We start from the raw sequence: 17,198 nt of genomic DNA, 5'->3' as shown, positions 1-17,198 counted from the left end.
CTACCAAAAATGAATGCTGACCTTGCCACTGACGTGCCCTTGTCCCCTCTGCTCCGGTACGGCCCTGCCCGTGTGTGTCAAAGCCCAGAGGTGAGGGCACAGCAAATCAAATCGATTGCACACTCCCACGCCATGGATGTTAACGAACAAGCTCCTCATGACCCCTCACCTTTCTGCCATGGGAAAAGGTTGGGAAACTTATTTCCCTCTGTTTGCAGGAACAAACAGCAGCAGCTTTACATCACAGGAAAGCATTACATTAATGAGCATGCTTCATCACATAAGCTACACTTTGCGGTGTAGTTAAGCAGTTATGCAAACCACCAAGCTACCCCAGCAAAGTTCTCAAGATCCATCGGACTGAGGAAATAAGAGAGAAGCTTTGCATTTCTATTGACTTAGCTTATAGTACCACAGAAGGCACCGGGAAGGAGGGCTGGAAAGAAAGGCTCTGGTGATAGACGGATCAAGCCCGAGTTAGCGAGAAGCAATCGGACCAAAGCAAAGCAAATAAGAAGGCTGCCTGGAGGCAGCCCGGCCAGGAGGCTGTGCTCGCCTTCCTGTTTGTATTTACCAGCGCAGAGCTCCTGCCACTGACTGCATTGTGCTCGCAGGGAGCAGCAGCTCCAGTGACGGATGGCTTCTGCCGAGATCCTTTGTACCTGCCAACAGGGCTGAGCAATAAACAGCCCGAGGCAGCATCCGCTTCATTTCCTTAACGCGTAAGTGCGCTGTGCCCAGCTTTCAGACCGCGCGCAGGAGCCAGCTTGCAGCTGCAAAGCGTATGTGTGTCCAGGCAGCCACACACCAGCACATTCCTGCAGCGCTCTCCGTTTCGGGAGTGAGGGGAGATGCATAGAGCTGAAAGCCAAAGGCAGAAAGCAATGGGTGCTTTATCTATTACCTGAGGGTCACTGACCGTTTGCCTGTACGGGGTGCATGTGGAAAACAAGCCCCATCTTGCAACTTAGCAGCATTCCCAGCACGTGCTTGCTTTTAGTTAGGAAGCCGTGTTGATGTTCAGTCACTGATCACCTCCCAGAGCCACCAGCCTGTCTCCCTGGCCCGCAATGTCAGCACTGAGCACGGCTGGTGCTGGAAGAGTCTCCAGGAGGCAGTACCACCTCGCAGCTCCACAAACCGGGTATCAGAGAAAGGGCAGGAGAGGGATTTAGCTGCATTCAAGCGTTCATTACCAAGCCATCTTAATCTGGGGAAGGAAAGAGGCAACGTGCCCCTGACCTGGGCATCCGCAGCCGTCTTTCCTCTGATAACCTGCCCCGATTCGCCCGCTCTGACAAGCACACGCTCTACTGCCTGTAGCCAGCATGGTCGGCTCTTTACATAAGCCCACAATCTTTAATTTAGCATTGACCTTGGCCTGCAATAACATCCAGCAGTGAGTATCAAGGTGTGTGACCTCAGCCCGCCCTAATCCCTCAGCCCCGGGACTCCCACCGATGGCGGCGGGAGCTCCCTGCCCCGAGCAGCTCCAGCCTCAGCCCGCAGCACTCCAGCTTGCCGGCGTGTTCGCAGAGCAGAGCGTGTCATACTTCTAAAGAGTGACAAATTACCAGGAAGGGCTCCCCCCGCACCCCAGCTCCGCTGTGCACAGCCGAATTCCCCCGTGCCGCATTAACAGCTAATAAAACAATAGAGCTTTTAGTGGTGGACTTCAAAGGCATCTCGGGCAGATGAATGAATTTAGCATTTCTTCACTTACTGTCAGCACTGGGGAGAGAAGGGCAGGCTGAGGTCGAAGGCTTCAGCAGGCAGCGGCAAACAAATACAGCCTGGTATTTGGGCTACTGCAGAAAAACGAGTGGTAAATCAGCCAAGCAGTTGGTAAGTACCAGGTTTTTTCTTCTCCTTTATCACTGCTCATCCACTTCAGCTGCCTCTTTTTTTTTTTTTTCTTTTTGTTTTGTTTTCCTGTGCTACAAAACCACTGCAAAAAATACCCTCAAAATTAAAAAAAACCCATAGTTACACCTAAACCACAGGCCGAGTCACCAACAGCTCATGACGGTGTGGAGAATCTTTAGGCAGCCTGGCCCAAACTCAAGCAAACATAATTATTTTCAGACGTAGCAACACAATTGCATTTAGCAAATGCGCCTTGAGGTCCTGCAGCTGATTTACAACTATATGTCCATCTACAAAATGGTTTCTGCAAACCATTAGCTCATTGTCATGTGCAGTTACAATAAGCATCCATATGAATTAAGGTTTAAATTGTGCAACTAAGAGTGGATTAATGTTACTTAAAAGGTATCTCCCTTTCAGGAGCTGGAGAAGGCAGTACAAGACAGCAAGAAAAGCAGGGGGAATAGTATTTGTTGCAGATATCATAGCTCAAAACACACCACCTTAGCCATGCAGACCAAGATTCTCCAGCAGCTTATGAGGGAAACTCAGAGCTGACCGGCATAAATTGCACCTACAGTGGAGATGCTTGCTGGTGGAGAAGACAGTCAAAGCTCCACAGCTCCCACCACCGAGGCTGTGCCAGTCTTCACCCAGGACAGAACCTACAGGGCAGTTTGGAAGGGATTAGAGACGGAAAGGGTCTTAAACAGATGAAGCATTGATTTGTAAAGCTGACACAAGCAACATGGCTCAGTTTCTTATATTTCTCCTCCGTGTTCTGACCAGATCTTGTTAAGTCACAGCCTTTACTCCCACACAGTATCTAAGAAAGAAAGAAAAAAAAAATCTCTGATTGTTCTGTGCATTTTTTTTAATCCTTATGTAGTACACGATACCCAAAACAACAGGAATGAATTATCCTGATTTTTAGAGTTGGCATGTTTTAGCCTCTTGAATACCATCATCTATATTCTACATCATTTCCAAGTCCAGCCCAATGGCTTGTTCTGGAAAACAACTTTAAAGGTTGCAATCATTTATGTCCCATTCACATCTGCTGCCAAATTTTCAAAGCATTCTCCATTTGGCTGGCCTACAAAACACTTCTGCAGAGGACACTTCCCAAGCGTTCCCCACTGCCATGCAGCTACAGGCTTTGCATGCAGTCAGCTCATGGGGAGATGCGGCGTTGCTCAAAAGCAGCAGGCTCACAAGCGGGGAGGGAGGCAGCCTCCTGATAACTGAGCTGACAACTTCTAGGTTCTCTAAAACCAGACCCTTCCAAGAATGCCCTTTGTTCAGCGGTTGCTCCATTCAGTCTCTCTCCCTGTTTGCTTGTAATTTATTCCTTCTAAAAGTCTTGCCCTAGGCTAGTAGAAAATTAAAACAAGGAGCCAGATTTTCTTCTTTTTTTTTTTTTCTCCTCACTTTTGCTCTTTCATCAAGAACAGTGAAAATTTGGCACAGTTGAATATTTTGTTCAGCTCTTTCTTTCAGTCTTTGAAGTCCCCTAAAGCCTTGGTAGGAGTCTAGGCTTCCACTCACATCTGCTTTCCATGAAGCCATTTACCGCACTTTATTTGTGCCATACTATATTTTTCAGGACAGGGACAGAACTAACGAAGCATTTACATTCCTGGGAAAGTGGCATATATACAACTACCATATTACTCTGATAGAAACAAACTACAACTGACATATTTCAAGTTCTCAAGCAAGCAGCCATGTTGCGCTACAGGCAGCAAAGGGTCCGGATCTATTAGTTACTTTCCTCCTTTTTAACACCCACTTAAAATTAAACACCCTCGGTGAAGTTTTAGTCTAGACAGTTACCAAGAGATGCTCTAGCACCTGTAAGAAAGTGCAGGAAAATGCCTTATAAAAGGGAGATCTTGGATGAAAGCTTAATGAAAACAAATCATGGCTGAACAGAAGCTGCATCGGAGACAGTATCAGTGACACTGAGTGCTGTCAGCAAGATAATGGCATCACGCTGCTAACTAACTGCTAAGGCATTTCTTTTACAAGCAGAAGACTAATCTCGTGACAATGCTCCATTCCAAGGACTTTATTGCTATCAGAGCAGGGAAAGGGTGTTGATTGAATCTCTTTTATCAGATGGATCCTGGCAAACCACAGGGACCATTGATTATCCTGCTGGTTTTTATATTTCTCCCTTCAGTAACAACAACAAAAAACCCTAAGAAATATTTGTCCACTTCTCATATTGAGAATGTTATTGAGATTGTTCTAAGACAGAGGCGATAAAGTAGCAACTGAGAAAAATATGCCTTGGAGGAGTCAACATCAAGGGCCCAGCAAGCTCATTCTTTGAGCACGATCTCCAATGGCCCTCTGAGCTTAAAGATGGGGAGTTTGTTAAGAAGCCAGCTGGAACTTGGAAAGTTCATCAGAGGATTGCCTATCCAAGCTCAGCACAGCTCCAATCACTGAAGCTCACGGAAGAAACATTTTTTGGAATCTATCCCTTTACCATCCAGGCAAAAGACCAAATCACAACCAAATGACAAAGTGTGAAACACGTGCTTACATTCATTTGGGCCTGGAAGGAAAAAGTCACTTATTGGTTGAGCTTGATCCCAGGGGCTGCGCATCAGACAGCAGTCAAAAGTCTTCATAATATTGCTTCACATTACTTAAGGCAGAAGTGACCACCACATCAAGGTCTTATATGCTGTTTTGAGTATCCAAATGCCAGACTCCGCTGTCTAAACAGAAATGAAAATCACACCCCACATATAGCTATGAACAGCTGCAAGGACAGTGACAGCACAGCCTCCTAGCTCAGTTTCTCTCGCTGTTTGAAAGTGAAAGAATAACGTGTCCATAATGGATGTTATTTACTGTATCCCGTCACTGAGAGGTAGGATTGTGGCTAGACACAGGAGGGTTATCCTGGTTTGGTGGAGAAGGCGCGTATACCCCATCTGTAAAGCCCTGTTCAGTTTCCCCCACCCCACGTTGAACAGTGGTGGTTCCTGGGCATCTGGTGTCCCAGAGTCCCCTCCCCTTTTTGATACATCTTTCTCCCCAGCGCTCTCTGTTTCTCCACGTCTCCCCACGGAAAACATTTTCAAATCTGGAGGGTATTGAAATAACCCATGAGACAGTCATTGGGGTCCCCAAAAGATGACTGCCCCCATCTCCCTTAGGTTACAAGAGGTATCGTGTACCTATGCGCCACTTTCCCTGCTGTCCTGGGTCTTTGCTGTTGAATTGCTATATGAATCAGGTGCGTAAGAGTAGTCTGGATCCTGAAGCATTCCTTAACCTGGGCAGGGGATCGGGTGCCCCAACGACGTTCAGGTCTCCCCTGCCCACCGAGACACGGCTCTTGCTGGGAGGCTTTTGCAGTCACTGGAACAGGGGCTGGGGTGGATGTCAGGAGGTAGGGGGCCCGAGAAAGGGATGCTTTTTTTCCTGCTGCTCCAGTGATTTGAATTATTTCATGATGGCAAAAACCAGGAGAGGAAAAAAAACCCACAGCGCTATGTTAAAAAAAAAGAAAAACGTGATTTAAAAAAGTGCTGTGCCAGGTAAAACTCCTCTGCTTTGTTATTATGAGAATTCCCAGTATTGATAATTTCTCCTAGTTGCTGGTTTGTAAGTTACTTCTGAGTAGAAAATTCAATTACATGGGCCAAGTCAACAATAATGTTTTTCCTGGCAACGGTTCATTTTGCCAGTGGAAACATTTTTCCCCCCTTCTTTTCTGGATTCAGCTCTGCAAAGTTGCTAAATTCTTCCAGATCTCTGGTCTGATGTGATCATAAATATCCTGATTGTATTCCACTGATTGACAGACTGGGGATGGATTAAGTGGGGATTACAGCCTGGAATGATCAAAATGTGCTTTCATGGTTAGTAACTCTGCAATAAGTCATAGTTCCCATGTACATTAACTATATAATCTAATTAACATGGCTGTTTATGTATTTAATATTATTCTTTAAACTTTTTAATAAAAGAGGTTTTAAGGAGAATTATAAGTTGTTTAAAATATAAGAACCTGTTCCTTAAATGTACAGTAGTTTGGGGTTTGCACTGTCATTAATGTTAAGATGACTAATAAAACTATCTCTTGCTATTAAAATGTGACTTCAGCAGTATAATGGGCCTAATTCTGCCCTCACCGATAGGAGGGTAAACTCAGGTTTTCTGTTTTATTTAAAGTTACTTTGGGTTTACATTTTAGTAATTCAGGGCAGAATTTAGTTCATTAAGATTAAAACACTGCCTTTTTAATAAACCGAGACTATTAAATCCATAACAGGCACATAACTAAAAGCATCTGAATTTTCTAAGGTCCTCAGCACTCACAGGTCTCAAGGCTGTCATTATTTACCGAGTAGGAGCAGCAGGAATTAGTCTTATGGGTACAAACCTTAGATGTTTTACTGCACAGGTTCACAAACACACAATACACACCTAATGATATCAAACCAAATGAAACAATTCATCACAGCAAAGCTCCAAACTACAGCAATGTGTTCAGCAGCTGCACTTGTGAACATAAAAAGAGCTTGCTATTTGATTGCAAGGTCAAGGAATTATAGTGGAGATGTTACACAGTTGTCCATAAAAACTGAAATCCGAAACGAGCGAATATTTTGCAGGACCGCGGATTCTCTGCTGTCTCCAATCCACCCGGCCTGAAGGTCAGCATCCCAGAGCTGTCACTCATATTGCTCTGCGGCGATGCCTCTACTCCAAGACCATTCTTCAGCTTTCAGAAGATTTTGCTTTGTCATGTGCTTTTGTGCCTGCTGGAAGTGCAGCTGAGCATCCCTGCACCTGTGGCTCCCCCGAGGCCGTGCTCCTGCAGCAGAGGGGGGACCCCACAAACACGCCGGGCACAGCAGGGGGCTGCAGCTTCTGCTTCAGGAGTTCAGGTGGGGATTTCACGGTCCATCAGGTATCTCAGGACTCTGCACTCAGCCCAGGTGACAGGGTGGCAAGAAAGTTTAATGTGGTGCATAAGTATTGCTGAGCAACGCTGAGGAGAGCCAGGGTGAGAGGGAGCAATTCTGCCATGCTCTCTCTCACACTTACGTTGGTCTTCTCCTTCCACCATCCTCTGGCCTATGTTCTTGCAACCTTTCCTGACCTGGGACCTTTTAAAATAAAAAGGAGCTGAAAAGTTTCGGCATGTCCAACTGTCAGTGTCTGACGTCCCTGCTGCTGCTTTCCCAATTGGAAAATATGTCCGAGGGACTGCTTGTCCTGGTGCGCGGACATCGCTAAACAAGGAGCAGGGTGGACATCACCTGACTCGGACTTAGGACCTGACCCAGAGATCAGAGTTCAGCCCTCTCTCTGCTCACCCGACACCTGGGGTCCCGGCACAGATCACAGCTCCCCTGGGCTGTCACCAGAGATCGGGTGGTGATGGCTTTGCCTTGAGACTGACCTTGTGCAGGAGTCAATCCATCAACCCCAGGATGAAATGCACTTCATCCTGCTGCCGGTCCTCCAAGCCACACAGAAAGCTCTACCCAAAGTCCCTTAAATGAAGTAGGAATGTTTCAATTTAAAGGAATTAGAAGCATCTTTAAAATGTGACGGTTCCCATCATACAAAGTCCCCGCGCAGTGCACTGCCCGACAAGCCTGATTATTCCCCAGCCGACCTGGGGCTTAGAAAATACGTCGAGCACTCAAATCATTTTAGATCCTGCTGCACTGTACATACCCAGAATCCGAGCAGGGTTCACATTCAAGGGCTTATAAAAACTTGAATACGCTCCAATAACTTAAATCACTCAGTGAGGTTTATAGTGATTTAAAGCCATTGGAACTCTCCACGTTTGGTGCACAAGGGCTCCAGCTTGGAAGAGAATCAAGGCATGTTCCAGCATGGCAGCTCCAGGCATATTGAATCAATTTCAGCATGTAAAAATAATTAACAATGATAAAAATACATTAATAATACTGTAATTATAAGGCCAGACCAAAGTTTCAGCCTGAAGAAAAAAAAAAAAAAAAGGCTGCAGAAATTCAGCAAGGTTTGTGAACAGCTTGAACTAGGAGTAATGAGGGATTTCAGTGACAGGAAAATAAATGGAGGCAAATCAAGGGTTAGGAGCAAAGGAAGATCACATTTGTCAGTAGTTAAAAAGTTTTACTGGCCTGAGCTGCAGGACCTGCTAAATTCTGCCCTGGAGCCGTGCCAGCACAGCATTTCTAGGCCAAGGGATCAGAAACAATTCAAGGTCCAAGATCTTGCAAGCCATCAGGATCAGGATCAAGTGCCATATATCATGGAGTTGGCTCATAAATCTCTGCTTTCTAGTAGCACATAGCAGGAAGGCCAAATTTAGCACCTGTCTGGAAAGGATGCAACATCATCTGAAGGATGCTTTTCCAGAGCTTCCCAGAAGCAGCTCAGTCCCCGCAGGGTGATGTCAAGCCCCAGGGGACAACAGGGCTTTGGCTATTTCTACGCAAGCTTTCCAGCACCTGGTACATCAGCTTCCAGCCTGGACCAGCACCAGGAAACGCCCGAGGCTGCAGGAATAAATACCAACAGGGACAGCTTTAACCACCAAATGGCGTTGTCACATCAAATGACTGATTTTTGTTTCTGTCAGCAGTTCCGAATGGTTCTTACTTCATCAGGGCTGATTCACCCATCCCAGCTTGCTCTGTACTCAGCCATCACACAGGTGCCTCCTTCAGCCTTTCAATAACACCATCCCAGCCTGCAGAAAAGTTTGTAAAATAAACTAATAGCACAAGGTCTGTCCAAAGGCTGTGGGGAAAGAACATACGAAATATAACGTAATTTCCAGTGCACATGGTGGGGAGAAGAGGGTTGGGCGTAGGCAGGTGATGTCCTTTTTTGTAGAGGAAACGCATATTAATTTCAATTCCCCTGGCAGAAGGGCAAGAGATGTTTTCTCATTGTTCACATTAAGGTGAGGTCCTGAGCACAGAAGATTGGGACCCTGCTTCCAGAGCTACCAGCAGAAAAATGAAGTCTAATCTATGCCATTACATTCACAATTCTACCGTGGTTTTGAAATGAACCTTTTGCTTTGGCATGAATTCCCATCTCATTTTCTGTGAAATACAACAGAACTCAGGACAACTGTAACCAAGAGAGATTTCTATGGAAAAAAAAAAAGCCTGTAAACCCTTTACTATCTTTAATCATGAAAATAATTCAGTTGCTGCAAACCTGATATTCATGGCTGGGGCCCAAGGACCTTGCAATTCACAAAAGCACTGAAGGGATCCATAAAACGTGGCTTGCCATGAGGAATTTACACTTGTTTTTTAAAGGGAGTAAAAATGTGGCTATAGCAATTTAGAAGAGTTTATGTATTCAAGCCTTAGAGAGTTTTAAATCACTCAGTTAAGAAAGATGCATTGGTGCATTAGTGAGCCATCAGGCAATGCAAGGAGCCAGAAGAAATTATATGACAGAAGCATTTCTGGGCAAAGGAGAGTGCTTTGAAGCTCGCTCTGCCCACAGAAGGGGTCCCCGACTCAGCTGTGTGGTAGACTCCAGCTCATCATGCCTCCTGTTCAAAGCATCTTCCCAACTCCCCCATGTTCCTTCCACCCTACATGCCACCAGTCAGGGCCCCTCACAACCCACGCTCAGATCCCCCAGCTCCCCTTGAGATGCCCCTTGCATCCCCCACCCTCTCTCAGCACCAGGGAGGTCCCCTGCCCTGGCACAGTCATGGTCCCCTGGGACAACCAGGAGCCTTTGGCCAACGGAAACATCCAGGACAGGGAGGCCCAGGAGGGAAAGCGCTTTCAAAAGGCTCAAGATAAGACAGGGTCTTTGAGAGATAATGACAAGCCCTGGCCTCACAGCATGCAAGACTAATTGCAAAGCCCATCTCCCTGACCCGAGTTTCCCACTCTAAGCCCTTCTCTGTTTCTCATATTCACTTGCTAATTCTGTTCAAGCATTTTAATCCCACCTACTACCACGACAGAAAAGTAAGTATTTACTATTTGGAAATAAAGCTAGTAAAAACACAAGAATGCAGTGAGGGAAGAGCTGCTGGTGTGCAAGACCCATGATCTCTGGTTTTAGAGGGTCTCAGGGCCCCTGACCTGGTCTCCCCGTGTTGCCCTCGGGTATCTGGGGGATATCCTGCTCCTCTCTGCAGTGTGGGGTCAACACCACAATGCTCAAGCTGCCTTCCACGGTGTCACACATCTCTTATGATACTTTCAGACACTGCTGACAAAGATTTGCTGGCTGGCTGCAAGAATCTGGGGCACTACATTTCTGCTGCTTGCAGGGGACAGGGCTGTCCCACCACCGCAATGCTCCTCACTGCTGCAGCACGGGGTGGGCTGAATCGCACCTGTAGACAAGAGGGACCAAGAAAAAAATGGCTGATGCCAAGACATTGAACCAGGGACAACACAACATTGACAGAAGCAGCTGGCATTCAAGTGGCACGTGCTTCACAGCTCAAAGGGCCATAACTCCACTTCTGCACCTCCTAACACCGCCATCCCAGGAAATGCCCAGTTGGCTTTGCTGGCTGGGTCATGCTCCTGTCTTGGGAGCAAGTATGGGGAAAGGCACTTTTCTTGCTTTAGCTTTGGGTGTGCGTTTTATTTTCCTTGCCTTGGTGCCCTCAGGGTGGTTGTTGGCTGCAGTAGATGGTGGGTTTTATTTTTCTAGCCTGTTGTACCCCTCTTGGGAGAGGTTGTTACAGTTGTAGTTGTATTTTTCCAGCTTTTCCAAGCTTACCAACTCCCCAGGGTGCTGTTTGCCTGAGTGGTTTGGTACAGTTTTATTTTTACAAAAACTATTACAATTTTTAATTTTATTTTTGTATGTTAATTAAATACTTTTTAATCACAATGCAGACGCAGTTGCAGGGGCCAAGAAAAATACATAAACAAGAAGAGAATCCAAACATATATCTGCCCAGCATGGTGCAGAAAAACTTTCCAAACCCAAGTTCAATCTAGCCCAGTCCTGGATCTCTGCATTAAAAATTTAACAACATGACTCAGCCACCAGTAGTCTGCTCTTCACTGCAAAGCTTTTCTTTGGATTATCAAGGAGAAAGGTAAAATGCCCAGAGAGCAGCCAGCAAGAGAAATGCTGACCTGTGGCACCAACTCTGCCCACTCCAAGCTCACAGCAGTCCTTGGATCAGAGAAAAATAACATGAAGTTCTCTTAAGTAGCACTTGTCAGATCACACTGAAGGCGTGCTGACACTGTACAGCAAGCGTGACTTCTTACCCCTGGAGCTAGGGTTAGGTCAGCCAGTTCAGCCTACCACTCTATACGGTTTCTCCTATCCCAGTATTTGCCCCTGCAAAACCCACAGGAATCAGCTTGTCCACCCACGCGCATGCAGCAGAACAGAAGGGACACCTGGAAAGACATGCCCTTGCCTAGCATGGTCAGAGCCACCTCTTTAAAGTGCTAGTGCTGAAAATTCGTGCCATGCCTGAGAAATAAAATGTGAGATTTAATTTAAAATGAGAGATATTAGAAGGGAGAGCTGCAGGTGATAAGGTGATGGCATTTCTTTGGATCAGGGCCAGGAGGGTAGGAAAGGAAAACAAGCTAGATGCGTTATATCCTCCATACCTTGGCAGCTCAACAAAGTGACACTCATGGAGGGCTCATGAACAAAGCAATTAATGACAGGGAAGTGGCATTAGGTGCAGCCTAAGGAGCAATGCAGAAATTAGAGCTGAAGTTCATTCAAAGCACAGGAGAGACAAGGCCAAAAAAAAAAAATCCAGCAGATCCAGCAGTGGTACGTACGTGAAAAGTCAACATACTAGTCATGCAATGGAAGTGGAGAAGATATTTCTTCTGAGAACCTATGGGTGATCCTTGTACACCTGTCACCTTTATTTTTTAAGTGTTTGACTAAACGGTAATTTCTTTAATATCTCCACGTATCTGAACCATGTTAATTAAAGGCTGTGAATGGTGCAGGATGGATCAGCTAAGTATGAAGACCCCTTGTGCTCAAGAAGGGGTCTTCTGCAATACTCTCAAAATCATATGATGAAAACTCCAGCAATGGCATTATCAGAATGCGTACAAAAGCTAAATAATATTATCTGAGATATATTCCTGCCTTTCTATTGCAAGCACAGTGAACAAACGTCCATGCCACCTCAGTGACAAATGGACTGTACTGGGCACAAGCACTGGCATGAGTGGTGGCTCTAGTGGCCCCTGGGCCGTGCAGCTACAGGCCATCCTCAGCAAGAGGCTCGCTAAGGGTATTTCACTGCTGGTTATCTCTCTTATGGGCCCAAGGACCCTTCCAACCACTTGGAGAACTTTTGGGACTGGGCCATGTTAGAAGGACGTTTTCCTATTCTTAATTATTATTATTACCACCAAAACTACTTCTGCTGTTTAGCTTGAAGAGACACTTTTAACAAATGTGTCCGATCTCTCAATTTAAAGCTGGGCAGAAAAATCAAAGCAGTTTAACTTCATAAAACATGTTTTGATGAAAATAGGTTGTTTCATGGTATTACAAAGAATATTCAAAGGGCATTTGAAAGAAAAGATTTGCTTGGAAATGTCAATTTTTAATGTTTTCCCACAGTAAAGTTTTTTTCAAGATTCGTGCTTATTTCCTTGTTGCAGGGAAAAAAATACAGCTGTGCCTGCCCCCTCAGCAGAAACTCTGAAGTCGGCCTAGCATATGACAAACTTACCAAATTTGTTGTAAATAGTTTTTTTGGTAATTTATAGCAATTTGATTAGAGCATTTCTGAGCAGGCAGCAGCTCTTTTGCTCTTGTAATTTGTCCAGAAAGACAACAACAAGGCTCAGCTGCTTGGCTGCCAAGCAGCAAGGTCAAATTACTGACCTCCATTTCGGGGTATCAGTTACAGCCACCTCAGCACTCCCCATCCCCTGCTGCAGTTGTCCGTCTTCTAAATATAGCTGCTCTTAGTTGCAGGATATTCTCTCCGTGTATACAATGGCAATGTGCTTCATCACTCCCCAAAAAAAGCATATCACAGGACACTGGCAGTATTTATCATTAAAAGTTACAGCCTGTGTGCTACCTTATTTATTGAGTGTTGACAGAGACTTTGATGCTGCTGCTACACCCAAGTAAAGACAGCACTGTTTGAACCATTTAAGCTTAAAAAAGCAGAGTTGGGCCAAATCAAGCTGGATGAGTGGCTTGACAAAATCTCAAGTCATTTTGAACACAAAAATTAGAGATATATGCTACACTGAAGATCGTTTTACATTTATTTCAATCGTAGGAGCACAAGCTGAACCTGAAATGCATGATCCAGATAGTAAAGGCAAAGAAGTGCAGGGCTGGGAAATAAGACCTAGACAAGTCTTCATGGAAGCACATCAGCTCCACCATGAGCATCCCTCCCTCTCCAGTGCAGTGGGTGGCGGGGACAAAGCCAACCCTAGAGCTGCATTCTGGCTTGGCCTATTTTTAGACACAAATATGTTATTCATAAGAAACTCTTGGTGGGTCTATTGGTTTGGGAAGTCACAACACAACAGCAGGAGACTGATCCACCTTCCCTCAGGGAAAAACCAGTGGAGTTTGCCAGCATGCCACAGGCTGGGGCAACCAGGGTCTGAGCAATGTGTTCCTTCCCAGTGGCCTCCCTGTCTCTCCTGCTACAGTAGCATAAATATATAAAGCTTCTGTCCTTAGAGGATCCCTATCTTCAACTAATGACTAGAGGGATCCCTTAGTACCAACAGTAATCTACAGAGCTCACCCTGCAAGGATAAACACAAACCAATTTCACTACCCATCATCTGAAACCAAGGTTGGACTTGGGGGACAAATATAAAAGCCTTTCAAAATACGCAAGGGATAAGTGAGAAAGTTTGGCTTGCACAAGGCATTTTTGACATTCCCACACGTCTCAAATGTCCACAGCTTAAACACAAACAAAATCATTGGCGATTAAAAGAACTTTGACCCTATATTCTTCTTGCCTTTCATTTCAAAATAAGAAGCCAGAAGTCCCCCAAGCGTGCTTGCAGGCACACAGGCTTGCCCAGCATCCTGGCTCAGACCCTCGTTCCATCTCTTCCAGGGGGATGAAAGTCCCCCTGGAGCCCAGCCGGGCTGCCCAGGGCACGTTGTGCTTGTTTTCGTATCTGCAGTCCCAGCAGAGCAGTGACTAAGCGTCGTCAGGAGTGTTGAACAAATGTCATGCCTGACTTTTCACTGGGCTCTTACGGGCCCAGAACAAAAGCCTGGATCCCAACCCACTGAAACTTTGGGGCAGTTGAAATCTGGATCCAGATCTGAAGCTTGTGGTTGGACTTCCATCTCCAGGGTTTCAGTTAGGAGTTTGGTTCATAAACACTTCTGCCATGGCCTTTTTCTGCTTTACTCTGCCATGAATCAGGAGTTACTGCTATGAAATTAAGTTAGACCTGACCACAAGTGGGAATAAAACAGAGTTTACTTGTATAACCAGCCATACCTTTTTGCTTTTTCTTTTCTGGGTATAACACGCAGTTAGGGACAGTGGCTCATATATATGTCCATGGTGCACACAGTCCCGGGGTAAAGCATGGCAGTGCAGTGGTAGGAAGAGGTGAAATTAAGCAGGACAAATACTCAGCAGAAGCACACAGGTAGAAAGTGGTCAGAAGTGGATGTAAAAATTCACCTGCCTCTTCTGCCAAATGATCATCACCAGCCCCAGTGCAGGCACACGCTGCAGACTCCACAGCCTGTTACAAGCCCCACTCACATCCACCCCGAAATGTTCTCACTCACTGAAAATTCAGCTCCTGAGCTTTGCGTGTCACTCAGAGCAGGCGGGAGTCACACGTTTGAGATTTCAGTAGGTGAAGTGCTTCTGTGCTGTCAATGAAATAATAAACATTTTAACATAAATTAAGAAAAGCTGCCTATGGGCTTGTAATAGTAGAACTCCAAACCTGCACATCCCGGCTCCAAGCTTATTGCTTTAAAAACGACTTGTAAAGCTTTTCTGCTGCTCAGACACCATGGAGGGAAGAACCCGAACTGGAGGATGCTCCCCAACCTGCCACTAACGCTCTGTGAAGTGCTGAGCTTGGGGCACCAACGCAGCATCTGCTGGACCACGGGGAGCCCGGAGAGCCTGACGGCGGTTTGGCAACGGTTTCAGGAGGTGATGCTATCACCTTTCTTTCTCCCCCTGACTTTTTGCTGCTGCTAGTCCCTTTCCCGCAATTACAGGAATTCCCCAATTACAAATTCCCCAACCATTGAGGACTCCCTGGTAGAAGGTCTAACAAGGACTTTATTCTTTGCTGAGCATTATTCATGGCATGATATCATTCTAAGGTTAAAATCTGTTAGGTAGATTCTTCCTACAGTTAATGTAACCAGCTTCTGACTTTCCTCTAGGATCTGATACGCTCACAGCATGCTTCAGGATGAGTGTTAATTACCACAAGTGCAGAGTATTATTTTCTATTCACAGAAGGAAGAAGGCAAATGAGCTGACGGTGGGGGAAGCAATCAGATATAAACCATCACCCACTTCATCAGCAAACTTTTCCTAACCCTTTGCATATTCAGTGCTTTAGGGGTTAATAAAGTCTCTTAGAAAGCAAAAGGTTTCCATCTGTAATTGGATCCTTTGTATGTGCTTTCCGCCATAGGAATCAACTTAGCATTGACATTCTCGTAAAAATTTCCATTAGATTGAGGACTGAATGCCCACTAAGGCTCTGTGTGGTTTTGCAATTGATTCACTGAATGAAATCTTATCTAAAATCTTTTTATTTTATGCTATTATGGGCACAGGGGAAAACAGTGATGTAAAAATTTTCACCGCTTAGTTAATGCACAGTGCCTCTTGGAAATGGCCTTCAGGTTACCTAAAAAGATTGCCATTTCTATTTCCCACTATTTTGTTTCATATTACCAGTAATTGAAAAATGTTTCATTTGTTAAAAAGTTACATATTGACACTTTGAATTGAATTCAGAACCTTTATCTTTAATCTTCTTATTAGATAGCTTCAGACAGCACTTCATGCTATCTAGGGGGAGAAAAACACAGTTCATCAGCTCGCTTTTTTTCCCCCCCCGCCCTCAACAAGACGTAATTTTCACAAGACCTATGTAAAACTTTTCCTGTGCTTTAAAGATGTGAAGAGCAGTCTGGCCAAGTAGAAGATACAACTCAGACTTTATATCGCTAGTGCCCTGCAGTGGTGGTCCTCTCAGTGGCTCTCCAGAGAAAACACAGGGATAGGTCAGAATACCGCTTAAAAAAATGTCAGATCTTTTACTTCTTTAAAATTATGCCCAATCAAGAAGAGGGGGAACTGAAGAGGAAGAACATTTTGTCATCGATTAAGGTCTTCAGGGATACATGGGTTAGCTACTACATCTTTTCCTTCTTTACATGCTATGAAGAATAATCTCCCAAACCAAACTCAGAATTAAAAGTCAGAATGAAGGCTGAACTGAGGAATTATCAGAGTTCTTTGCAAATTTTTTTTTTTTTTTTTCAATGTCCTCACAGCCTACAGACTGGCCATTCCCATCTATTCACCACAGCCTCAAACAGAACCATATACTTACACCATGTATTTACAGTGCACACAGCCAGAACCTCATAAACAGCGGCATAAACCCAGGACAGAAGCCTGCGTACAGCACCTGCACGCTCACGCCCTGCGCACAGGCGCTCAGAGATACGCTAAATGCAAGCACATGGCTTACACAAAGATATGCACTTGGATACAGCACGTGGACACACGGTGCACATGTGCTTTGTACCCACAAGTTACATATTTGAAACCAACAGGTTTATTTTCCTTTTCTTTTTACTGGTCTTAGCCTGGGAACTTCTAGTGCCCCAGCAGCTGTTGCAGTGTCCCTTACTCCAAGCCATGACATTTGGGCCACTGAGGAACACCATCCAGACTTAACTGGGGGATCCTCATCTGCTCTTGTGCACTTCCCAAAGCAGAGAAGAAAAATAATAAGGTTTGTCTTTGCTTTCCCACCTCTCATTCCTCTTGCCGGAGGTTTCTGCAGTGCATAAGAATGAAAATAATGCAATCCTTTGCCCTCCTGCTGGAGGGAAGGCAACGCAGTGCTGGATCAGTGGGAGCAGCGTAAGACTGTGCTGTCCTGGGAAGCACTGCACGCCCCAGGAGGTGGAACATGCCCCATCCCCGGGGCTGGAGGCAGTTGAAGGAAAGAGCAGCCCCAAGCCATGTTTGTGACGTCTGGATGGACCCCGCCTGCCCAAGCTTCTCCACTTTCTACAATATATGGTTCTGTACACAACACTTAACAATAATTTGGAAATATCAATCCAGCACATACTAGCAA

This window comes from Larus michahellis, chromosome 12 (assembly GCF_964199755.1).
Source record: "Larus michahellis chromosome 12, bLarMic1.1, whole genome shotgun sequence".
Taxonomy (NCBI): Eukaryota; Metazoa; Chordata; class Aves; order Charadriiformes; family Laridae; genus Larus; species Larus michahellis.
This window is presented reverse-complemented; position numbering follows the sequence as displayed.